Source organism: Papio anubis, chromosome 5, assembly GCF_008728515.1.
Source record: "Papio anubis isolate 15944 chromosome 5, Panubis1.0, whole genome shotgun sequence".
In the NCBI taxonomy this organism is placed as follows: Eukaryota; Metazoa; Chordata; class Mammalia; order Primates; family Cercopithecidae; genus Papio; species Papio anubis.
The window spans coordinates 89408061-89420956 of NC_044980.1; the positions used below are offsets into that span (position 1 = coordinate 89408061).

Genomic DNA, 12896 nt, shown 5'->3' on the forward strand with positions numbered 1-12896 from the left:
TGATTCTTGCTATAAAAGGTAGAGCTCAAGTAGGGCTCAGGCCTCCTTCTGGGCATTAACCTTGTGAAGTGTTCTTGCCTAGCTCTGTTGTCTCTGAGGCTACAAGATAGAAGTGGGAATGATATTGGTTACTGAAGAGTGATTCATCTTCACTCCTTATCTTGCTTCCTTGGTTCTTCGTGTGTTCTGTTTTTCTACATGTATGTAATGCCACATGGTCACGTTTTAGGCTGTAAACTCCTTGAGGGCAGGTCTATTCTGTGACATGGATCACGGGTGTGTTACATTGCTTAGAGAACTGGTCATTTCACTGATGCTTTGTCAGATCATAATGGCAGCTGCAATACATGAGCCAGGATTTTTCTGTTTGAACTGGATTACGTATAGTACTTAGAAACCAGATCTGGGGCAAAGCTCTCTCTTTGGCAAAGTTGGGGTGGAGATGGAGGGGTTGCTCTCTACTGGCTCTCATGATGGTTCTTTCCCTGTATCTGAGGCTTCTTATAGATCTATATGCCAGAACCAAGTCTCTAAGGGAAACTCAAGGTGTTACAGCCAGTGATACTGATGATTTCGTAGGCAATGTTCTTTTTGTACATTTTAAATGAAAACAGTGGGTTACGAGGAACCATCCTTCAGTTGAGTCATAAAATCCAATTCCTGCCCTCTTGCAGTTAAAAATTCATGAAGTGTTTTCCAAAAGGCTGTTTTGAATCAGGCTTAATTATATTCTCTCTCTCTCTCCCTACTTAAATATTATCTATACATTAAATACTTTTAGAGGTCTTTACTTATGCCAATGCATTGTAATCTGGTGTTTCTGGCTAATCAAGTATAAATGTTAGACCTAGTTACCACTTACTTAAGTTAAAGAAAAATATAAGCGTCGTAGGAAACCAAACAACAACAAATAAAACTGTAAATGTGAGTTAGCTTTACTGCAGTGTGCTGCAAAGGTTGGAAATCTTTGAAAATTGGCATGCTGAGGTTGTCTTCTAAAGGTGGATAAACCTGATTGCCACCATGAGGCTGGAGACATTGGTCAGCTGCTGTTTTTACTGTCTAGTGATAGTTCTTTCCAGAGGGAACTTTGGTCCAGAGTGTGGGCGTAAGGGAGAGTGGGGTGGCAATTGATCCCCCTGACAATGAAAACTGTTCTGTCTGGTAATTGGCACACATGCCATCGGTTGGTGATGCCTGCACTAGTACCTCATAACCGGGTTTTAAATAACAGATTTCACAACTGCAGTGTTCTCAAGAGATTTTTTCTTCTACCCTTCTAGGTTCTGTGGCTGTTCTAAGACTTAAATTAACATAAGACAAATTAACAGGAGAAAAATAATTTTAATTATGTATATATGCATGGCAGTCCCACAAATACATGAGACTCCAGGAAGCAGTCAGATGACTGAGACTTACATATCATTCTGAGCTACAGGAAGGAATAGGGGTTTGGTAGTTTGGAGAGCAGGATGGAAGGTGCAGATAAATTATGGGAAGGTAGAGGGAGGAAAGGTATGGTGAATAAAAGTTGCCTTGAAATGTAGATAAAAGTATCTCAGGTGATAAACTTTTCTCTAAGTAGTTCTCTTCCTGGTACAGTACCTTTACTAATAAAAGTTTTCTTTATAAATATAAATCTCCTTTACAAAAGGGGAAACTTATACTATCTTTTAGGTAGTTGATGGGGAAGTAAAGAGCTTTTCCTTCATTGGTTCATTATCAATTTCCTTTAGCTCAAAATCGTCAGTATACCAAAGTGGCATATTTGAGAGTAACATGTTCTGAACCCATTCAGTCACATAACTTGCTGCCCTATTGCCATTAAAAATTCGTGAAGCATTTTCAGAAAGGCTCTGGAGAGGCAATGCTGGACCCCAGGTTGCCAAAGTGTCTGAGACAGCTCTCAATCAACTTAGAGGTTTATTTTGCCACGGTTGAGGACACACCCAGGAAAAAGAGACACAAGCAACAGTAGGATCTGTGGCCTGTACTTTTTCCAAAGAGGGTTTTGAGGATTTCATTATTTAAAGGGCAAAGAGTGGCAGGAGGAGAAAAGGAAAATGGGGGTGGGAATGGCAGGGGTAGGTAATGAGGCAAGTGGTCACATTCTTGTGGGGTTGTTTTAGCACTCACTGAGTCCACATGTTACCTGTGAAAGGAACAGGAAGAGAAGCAGCCAATTATGCACTCATCTGGTGCTCAGTAGATCTGCATTTTACGTAGGATAAAGTAAGCACAGAGTACAGGAAGAAGTTAAATATACATTGATCTCAGGGTAGGTGGAGGGATGATTTCTAGTCTATCTTCGTTCCATACCTGTGAAGATAAGCTACACATTTACATTGTCAAGGTGAGATTCAACAGAATTGCATTTTAGGGGGCCAACAAGGAATTTCCTTGTGACTAACTTGTGAGGGAGGCCACCTGGGGAGATGTGTGGCCTTCTATCACTCCAGCTATCTGTTTAGGAACAAAAGGAAGGCAGCTTTTGCATGACTTAGTTCCCAAGCTTAATGTTTTCTGTTAGCATAGTGAGTTTGGGGTCCCAAGATTTTTTTTCCTTTCACACTCTGATCTCAAAGGTCCTAATCTGTGGGGTGTCCTGTGGAGATTCTGGACTCATCCCTTCCCTCTGCTCATGAAGAAGTTCAGTAAATCCTTGTCTATTTTGTGAGCTATTCTGACTCCTCCCTCTACAGCAGGCTCATAGGTGATAAAAGCTAACGTCAGTATCCTTAAGAAAACCTGGAATAGTCATGCACAATTAATAATGTAATAGTAATAGCAACAATAATAATGCCACTGTCCTTCTGAAACCTCTCAGAAAAGCAAGCGCACTTCTTTCCCAGAAGTCCCAAACAATCACCTTAAATTTCATCACACCAAATTTGACTGCAAACCCATTCTAGAGTCAATTATCCATGGCCATGAGGTGGGACTATATGCTGATTAAGCTAGGCCTGAGCCAGGGCCCCCATTATTAGAACCAGAGGTATTTTGAGCCAAGAGTGTGTAGAGCTTCATTCAAAGTTACAAAGACCTTCTAGGGGTAGGGATGCAAACCCAAACAAGAATGGGGTCATTTCCAAGAGAAAGGGGATGAATGATGGGAAGATAGCCATAATGTCCATAGCAACTAATAATATTTATTTAGTATTCATTGTATGTTGCCACAGTTTTAAGAGTTTTTCACTGCATTGTCACAAACACAATTAAGTCTCTTGGACAGAGATTCCAAGTTTATGCACATTTTCAGATGAGAATATTAACATTCAGAAAGGCTAAATGACTTGTTAAAGTCATACAGCTAGGAATTGGCAGAGCTAGTATTCAAATCTAGGTGGTCTGACTTCAGAGCTCAAACTCATTCAGCCTTATTCATAATGAAGCATTTTTAAACTTAGCCAAAGCACATTGAGGGAGACAGCATCATCCTGGGCTTAGATCAAGGGACTCAGAGAATCAGATCCAGTTAATTAGCACAACTTCCTCTCCACCTGTGGCTATGTCATAGTCACCTCTCCAGGCAACCATTGGCCCCTCTTCCGCTGGGCCCCTCCTACTTGCATTTACACCTCCCCTAGGACCAGAAGAAGGCCTTATAAGGTAAGTATGATTTCCTGTAAGCAATATCCCCAAGGGATGGAGCAGCCTTCAGGAGGATACTGAAAAGGCTTCAAGTGGCTCACAAGATGGTGGGGGACAGGAATAGATGCCCACCCAAAGCAGTTGCTTTCCCTTGGATATGATAAGACAAACTCTGATTACTACACAGAAATAGCTCTTATTACTACATCAGAAATAGGGTATTATGATAATTTCTAAGAATTATTTTCATTAAAACCCAAAATTATAGCATGTAAGACATTAGCTAATAGCATTTGTAAGGTTGGCACAAGTGATTATTTCTAGTACCAAGAGATAATGAAGGCTCTTGTGGTGATGACTAGACCACACAAAATATCACATCCACAGTTATAAATAGTATCTTATTCTGCCTGTCAATTCTCAAGTCGTAGTTCTCTGCATAATCCAGTTTTTGTCCCTGTTTCTTCCCTGAAGAAGTGGGTATTGGGAATTAAGCCAAGAATCTGTAGCAGGACAATTGACATAAACCTGGTGACTACGACTCCTCCTGACAGTGAGATCTTCTCAATCTATCTGATCTATTTGGTGACATTTATTTGGCAGGTTTAAAGGAGTGAAAATAACAGAGAGCTGTCTGAGGTTTGCAGGAAAGTCTTGCCTCTTTATTATTCCTGTGTTCTCAGGTGGTGTCATGATTCATAATTCATTTTAAGCTGAGTATTTGTGGTCCTTATCAAACAAACCATGTTAATTTCATCAAGTTGGGTCAAGTAAGGATAAAAGGAAGAAACTAAGAGAAAATTTAGTTGGAGCTATAAGCCTATAGACTGTTAGGAGTCCTTCAGGAAGTGGTAAATGCCAGTTAAAAGGTATTCATATTGTTTTCTGGTCTAAGTTGTGTTCATAAGCATTATAATCATAGGTTTTTGGTTGTTGTTGTCTTTTGGTTTGTTTTTGTTTGTTTGCCAGTTTTATTGAAGTATAATTGAAAGATAAAAATTGTTAGTTTTAATTGAGCCGTGTTTAGGTTTCCAGTTTAAAAAATTAAATAAGCAATAAGATGAGTTGTTACAGTATTTTTGAGACCTGTTTAAGGCAAGTTTCAGGTGATTATAAATAAGCTTTTTGAGATTTCAGTATTTACTTATTTTGGCCCATTTATATGGTTTGGTTATGTCCCCACTCAAATCTCATCTTGAATTATAGTTCCCATAACCCCCACGTGTCATGGGAGGGACCAGATGGAGATAACTGAATCATGGGGGCAGTTCTCCCATCCTGTTCTTGTTCTCACGAGATATAATGGTTTTATAAGGGGCTTCCCCTTTGCTGGGCACTCATTCTGTCTTTTGCCACACTGTGAAGAGGTGCCTTCTGCCATGATTATAAGTTTCCTGAGGCCTTCCCAGCCATATGGAACTGTGAGTCAATTAAACCTCTTAAACCTCTTTTATTTCTAAATTACCCAGTCTTGGGTATCTTTTCAACAGCATGAGAATGGAAGAATACACCCATTCTATATATATTTGGTGAGTTCCTCCTATGTGTCCAGCACCATGTTAGCATTGGAAAAGCTGGTAGATATGACCAAACGGTTCCTACCTGCAGTGGACCTCACTATCTAATAAGAAAGATAAAAAGAAATAAACATAATAATTTCAAATTTGAAAAGTTCTATGAGGGTTAATAACAGAGTGTCAAGAGACAGACTAACATGTGGGAGGGAGGGAGGGAGGAAGGGAGCAGCCTTAGGAAGGCTTCTCTGGGGAGGAGGCTTGTAAATGGAGATGGAGGTGGAACCATGGGAAGGATGAGAAGCTTCTCTGGGGAGGAGGCTTGTAAATGGAGATGGAGGTGGAACCATGGGAAGGATGAGAAGCCATGCAAATAGAGAAGAAAACAGTATTCTTGGAAGAGGAAACAGGATGTAAAAAGGCCCTGCAGAGGTAAAGAGTCCTTTACTGAGCTAGAGAAGCCTGAATATGGGCACTATATTGGACAGGGTGATACTGGAAACCAATAATTGAAATATCTATGAAACATTGAAGTGGAAATTTCAAGTAGGCAATTGGATAGAGTCTGGAGTCCACAAGTAAGGTCAGGGTGATGCACAGTAGAGACCTGTTAGCATGTCCACAAACGCTTTAAAACAATATAGTGAAGAAGATTGCCCAGGAAGAGAGTACAGAGAAGAGAGAAACTCAAATATTGAGCTATCAATGCAGAAGTTGGAGCCCACAAAAGAGTCAGCCTAGGAGGAGAAAAACTGGAGGAATGGCTTCTTTGAGAAGCCAAAGGAAGGGAGAGGGACTGGTTCAGAATGGTGGAATGATGAGCACATACATTTCTCCCCTTTCTATATCAAGACTGTAGCAAAAAATAGCCATTTTTTTTTAAATTTTCTTTTGAGAATGGCTCTTATTCTCTCTCCCAGACTGGAGTACAGTGGCACAATCCTGGCTCACTGTAACATTGACCTTCCCGGGCTTACGTGATCCTCCCACCTCAGCCTCCCTAGTAGCTGGGACTACAGGCATGCAAGACCACGCCTAGCTAATTTTTGTACTTTTTGTACAGATGGGGCTTTGCCATGTTGCCCAGGCTGATCTGGAATTCCTGAGCTCAAGTGATATGCCAGCCTCAGCCTCCCAAAGTAATGGACTACAGGCATGAGTCACTGCACCCCACTGCAAATAATTTTTTTAAAGACCTAAACCACAACAACAAAGATATCAGGAGACAAGCCATCATAATGGCTTCATGTCAATGATTTCTGGAGGATGGAAAGCAGATGGAAGAGTGATTGAGTGCGACAGATGAGGCCACAGCTCACAGAACACATAGGAGAGAACACATAGGCTTAAGGAGAGACCCATTCTGTCCTGTGCAGTCCTGGCACAGTCCAGAACATGCCACGGGTGAAAGAATAGAAGCAAGACTTGGGCTGGAAACAGGGGGATTGATTGGAAGGGAACGTACAGAACTGTTGGTATACCACCACACTCACGCCCACATTTTGAATTTCTGACACAAAAGAAAAATCCTCCATAGAAATTGAGACCTACCTCTCCAGTTTCTAGAGATTGCCTTGAATAAATAATGTCTACCTTCCTAAGCAGCACTTTAATGTAAAATCTGTGAGTTGGCAAGGCCTACACGTGTACTAACAGCTTTCAATTAACTTTTTAGTGCTTCATTCCTAAAGTTAGACAATTTAAGATCACTAGATTTTCTTTTTAGGAAAGCCTCCTACAAGAAAGAAAGAGATCAAGATAAATTAACAGGTAAAGATGACACTGGAGGAAGTGAAAATTTAACATATGGAATAGAAAAGAAACTTCATTAAACTTTATTTCACATCCGCAGAGAGATTTAAGAAAATATTGCCTCATAACACAAGAAAAGTTTGCACTGAACAAAGGAACCCTCAAAGCCTAAGAAAGATGTCTTGAATATTAAAATGTGACTTCAAAATAAAAAATTCAACAAAAGGAAAATTCAATGTGAACTGTACTCAGAAAGTAGGACAAAAAGTCAAAGAGATAGAAAATACTTAAAAATAAAAGTTAGAGCAAGCATAGTGGCATGCACCTATAATCCCAGCCACTTGGGAGCCTGAGGCAAGAGAACTGCTTGAGCCCAGGAGTTTGAGTCCAGCCTAGGCAACAAAGCAAGACCGCCCATCTCAAAATAACAAAGTTAGAAATGGAGGTTGAAAACCAAAGGATATTTCCAACTGTTCCAACAACTGACTAATGGAAGTTCCAGAAAAAAAATGATAGAAAATAAATTATCAAAGAAATAATACAAGGATATTTCAAACAACTGGGAGACCTGACTGCAGATTTAAAGGGTCTACTGAGGGCTTATCTTGATGAATGAGAAACAAACACTCATATATAGACGCATCTTGTTGAAATTTAGCATCAGTAAGGGTATAAACAAGGTCTGAAATCATTTCACAATCAGGGTGTAAAGGAAACAACTTATAAAAAAAATCAAGAATCACCTTCTCCGTCAGAGGGTGGTGGCTCATGCCTGTAATCCCAGCATTTTGGGAGGCCAAGGCAGGAGGATCACTTGAGCCTAGGAGTTTGAGACCAGCCTGGGCAACATAGTAAGACCCTGTCTCTACAAAATATTTAAAAATTGGCCAGGCCATGGTGGTGGGCACCTGTAATCCCAGCTACTCAGGAGGCTGAAGCAGGAGAATCAGTTGAACCTGAGAGGCGGAGGTTGCAGTGAGCTGAGATTGCACCACTGCAATCCAGCCTGGGTGACAAGAACAAAACTCCATCTCAAAAGGAGGAGGAGGACAGTGGAACAACAGTATCCAAAGGCAGTGAGATGTTGAATAGATGAAGTTGTAGACATGTCTATTGTATTTGGCAACATGGAGATCAATGATGTCTTTGACAAGAAAAGTTTTACTGGAGTGATGGTGATGCAGGTTGGTCTGTAGAGGATTAATGGGCAAATAGAAATAAGGAATGAGAGGTAATTATAGAAGTAGAAAACAGTACGGTACAGGTATGGCATTTGAAGAAAATCCAAGGATTTAGGAGTGATGATACATTTTTCTTTCTCTATATTCATCACATTTCTCAAGTAAATCTTTTTTGAACTGTTCTATTAAATCTGTGCATTATGACAGATATGAAATTCTAATCATAATTTGGGATAATACCACGAGAAATGCTCCCCTCCCAAATAATTGGGTAGGTAACGGTCTGACATCTTGATGGGGGGATATTTGTAACAGTATAAACATTTTTATAGAAAGAAGGAAGCAAATAAGAATATAACATGTGATTTAAATCAGATATGAGGCTGGCATGGGAACTTCTGATCTCATTCTCATTGATAAAAGTTACTAAGCCAAGCTATCTTCTCCTATGAGATGAGCACCTAGAACTCTAATTCTCATATAATTTGAATCTACCCAGTGCTCAAATTAAGCACTTAATATATGTATGGTCTTGGAGAAATACAAATATGACTAAAATATGGAGCCTGTTTCTAAAGAAGAGAAGCTTTCAATACAGTGCCTGGAATATTTGAAGTTCCCTGACTACCTACTGCCTTGTTTGCTTCACACCAGACTGAAGCCCACCCTTGCTGAGCTCTGTCCCATATCCTCTTCACCCGACTCAGTTACCATCCTTCACCCAAAAGCTACACTTACTCACAACTCTATTTGAACTGGATTCTTTAACCAAAAGATATAAAACCAGTCTGCCTCTTTTCAGTAGATTTTATTAAAATGTCTGAACATATTTTGCTCAAGTTGAAGAATAGACTATCCCTCCTGCTCCCATTTAAGCTTTCCAAGTACTCTCTGTTCCCCTTCAGTCGTGCTATGATTTCAAAAAGCCATCTAATTTGTACTGATGGAGTCACATATGTGTATGATGAGCCATTGATGGCCTTGAGATGAGAACTTTTTATTAAAACACTTCAGTTACTATACTTCTGTGAGCAACACAGGAAGAGAAAAAAAGTCTTATCTTTTCAACTCCCATGGCAACTGACTCATCATTTCCTCTCCAAAGAGGTTACCTCATCTCATTTCACTGTTCTCCATGTTACTATAAACTCTGCCATCTTTGAACCGGCAGAAAAACAAAGGGGGGATAACTTTCTCTTCCTTTGTTTTAGAAGAACTGCTTCCAGGAGTAATCTGATTGTCACTTGGGCCATGCTTCTTTCTTCCCAAGACCAGTCTCAGCACATTTTCCCCATCAAAACTGTAGATACCTAATTTTTATATTTGCTAATGTTTTTGAAGGGAAGAGGAAATTATATTGTATATCATGTAGCAAAAGCGTCCTTTATATCCATATTGATCCTGTCAACTCTTCCCCTAAAGTATCTCCCTGCAGTAGCTTTCATGTTTCCAGCCCTCTCTTTCACTTGGCCTCATTCTTCTCCACCTCTCTAGTAGGCAGGCTCTGTTTTCTCTCCCACCCTTCTGAAAACCCCAGTCAGAGCATGTAATCTACACACAAGGCAAACACTGGTTTAACAGCGAGCAAAAGAAAAACTATTTGTTAGACAAACCAGGTCACCTGGTGTCCTTCAAGCCTTCCGGTGAGTAGCTTCGTTTCAAACCTCCACATAGGTTATCAAGAGCAGTGTCAAGTTCTAGGGATGGGCTCTTTAAAGGAATACAATTACCAGTTAATTTGAAGCATCTAGGAAAGGAGGTGGGTGAATAGTAATTGATAGAGATATGAAACTACATAGCGATATGTGGATATAATCCTTATATCATGCCTATCTGAAAGTAAAAGAATTTTACTTTTCTCATATTTATCTGTTAGAAAAGATAATGTTTGGAAAGCTTTTGGAAATCAACTTGCTTTGGAGATCATTGAAAAGCATGTAGATTAAAAACAGCAAACACTAGGCTAGCAAAGTAAATTACCAATTACCTAAAAGCATTGGAACATGTTATTAAACTTTGGAACATCTCTTTAATTTCTGAATTGATAATATAGTCAGAATTAATGTGCAAATTAGGAGATGTTCAAGTATTTTAAAAATGGTCCTGGACTAACCTCAACCTTAGTTTTGCAACATTTGTTTTTTTAAATTAAAAAAAAAACAAAACAAAACAGAAAATGTAACATTGAAACACTGCCTCTTCAGTCATACATAAGACCCCTATACACACACCTCTCCCTCAGCTACATGATCTTCTTGTCAGAAGTGAAATGAGCTTTGGGATACTGTCTCTGTATCACATCATAAGATATAGAAATATCAAGTTACTCTAATTTGAGGTTTGGTGTTTAAAAAAAATCTCAGGAAGTGAAGATCAAAAATCAATATCAAATGACTCAGAGAGGTACTCTGCTGCTGTCATGTCACCCAAAGAGGAAGCACTTCATATTTGGTCAATATGGTAGCAGCATATCACTCTGAATTTTATAGGAAGTAGGCCACAGAACTTTCATTATAATGATCTTGCTAAATCAATGACTAACATTTGCAGTTAAAACAAATCCAGACTCTGTTCTCTCTTATTTGTATTTTCTCATAAAAGTATGTATGAAGACAATCACAGCAAATGTCAAAATATCACTATGTTTTAAGATTCAGCAGAACTGACTCATAGTGCTCAAAGTTCAGGGATATAGTGAGTCGTTGAGGAAAAACAGAAAAACTTAAGAGCCAAAGTCTTGGAACAACACACTTAGAGCCTGTTCTAATGGACAATGCAACCTTTATATCATGCCAATTGTTTGAAGTGGCAGCTTTTATTCTGTTATTAGGTGTATAAATGTTTACAATTGCGTATCTTCTTAATTGACATTTTATTCTTTTGTGAAGTGACAATTTTTATTCTAAATAATATTGGTTTTTTTGAAATTTGATATTAATATAGCCATTCAAACTTCCTTTTGATTCATGTTTCTATGTCATCACATTTCCATCCTTTTACTTTTAACCATCACTTTTCATCCTTTTGTTTTTGCTCTGTCTTGTAAAGTTCTATAGGTTTTGACAAACATGTCATGTCATGTATCCACCATAATAGTATCATACAGAACAGTTGCACTGCCCTAAAAATTCCCTGTGTTTCACCTCTTCATCCCTGTCTCCTCCCCTAAACCACTTATATTAAAAGTGATTTTCCCATGTCTGTTGGCTGTATGAATGTCTTCTTTTGAGAACTGTCTGTTCGTATCCTTTGCCCACTTTTCGATGGGGTTGTTTATTTTTTTCTTGTAAATTTGTTTGAGTTCTTTGTAGGTTCTGGATATTAGCCCTTTGTCAGATGAGTAGATTGCAAAAATTTTCTCCCATTGTGTAGGTTGCCTGTTCACTCTGATGGTAGTTTCTTTTGCTGTGCAGAAGCTCTTTAGTTTAATTAGATCCCATTTGTCAATTTTGGCTTTTGTTGCTGTTGCTTTTGGTGTTTTAGACATGAAGTCCTTGCCCATGCCTATGTCCTGAATGGTATTACCTAGGTTTTCTTCTAGGGTTTTTATGGTATTAGGTCTAACATTTAAGTCTCTAATCCATCTTGAATTAATTTTCATATAAGGAGTAAGGAAAGGATCCAGTTTCAGCTTTCTACTTATGGCTAGCCAATTTTCCCAGCACCATTTATTAAATAGGGAATCCTTTCCCCATTTCTTGTTTTTCTGAGGTTTGTCAAAGATCAGATGGCTGTAGCTGGGTATATACCCAAAGGATTATAAATCATGCTGCTCTAAAGACACATGCACACATATGTTTACTGCGGCACTATTCACAATAGCAAAGACTTGGAATCAACCCAAATGTCCATCAGTGACAGACTGGATTAAGAAAATGTGGCACATATACACCATGGAATACTATGCAGCCATAAAAAAGGATGAGTTTGTGTCCTTTGTAGGGACATGGATGCAGCTGGAAACCATCATTCTCAGCAAACTATCACAAGAACAGAAAACCAAACACCGCATGTTCTCACTCATAGGTGGGAACTGAACAATGAGATCACTTGGACTCGGGAAGGGGAACATCACACACCGGGGCCTATCACAGGGAGGAGGGAGGGGGGAGGGATTGCATTGGGAGTTATACCTGATGTAAATGACGAGTTGATGGGTGCTGACGAGTTGATGGGTGCAGCACGCCAACATGGCACAAGTATACATATGTAACAAACCTGCACGTTATCCACATGTACCCTAGAACTTAAAGTATAATAAACAATAAAAAAAAAGTGGTTTTCCCTGTATCAATAGTAAATAAACAATAAGTTAATCTAAAAGAATCGATTTCTCATAGACAGCACATAATTTGATCTTCCTTTTTAAACCTAATCCTGCAATTGCTGCCTTTAATTGGTGTATTTACACTTAATGTGACTACTGAGATGGTTGGGTTTAAGTCTACCACCTTGTTTTCTATTTGGCCAATCTGTCCTTAGTTTATTTTTTTCTGCCTTATCATGAATTAATTATTTACATGATTTTATTTTTTCTTCTTTGTTGGCTTATTAAACATAGCTTTGTTTAATGGCTGTTTTAGTATTTATACTATACATCTTTATCTTCAAATATGTATAGTATAAGAATCTTAAAATAGTATATTCCCATTTCTCCCCTCCCAGTGTTATGCTATTGTTGGCTACAAATCTGTTTATACATATAAACTCCACAATGTGTTGTTTCTATTTTTTTGTTTTAAACAGTTAATTATACTTTTAAAATATTTAAATCATAAGGAAAAAATCAGCCCATGTAGTTACTGGTCGTATTGCTTTTCGTTTCTTTATATAATCCCTATCTCCACCTGTTACCATT

The 12896-nt window shown here is 38.8% G+C and overlaps 1 long non-coding RNA gene across 2 annotated transcripts in view; it reads left to right on the forward strand.

Annotated features, from left to right (window-relative positions):
* The first annotated feature begins 764 nt into the window (after positions 1–764).
* Positions 765–12896, forward strand: part of LOC108586359 — an 81838-nt gene continuing 69706 nt past the window's right edge. For both annotated transcript variants that reach the window (XR_004183985.1, XR_004183986.1), the window contains exon 1: positions 765–3609. This is a non-coding gene — a long non-coding RNA (uncharacterized LOC108586359). The remainder of the gene's footprint in view (positions 3610–12896) is intronic.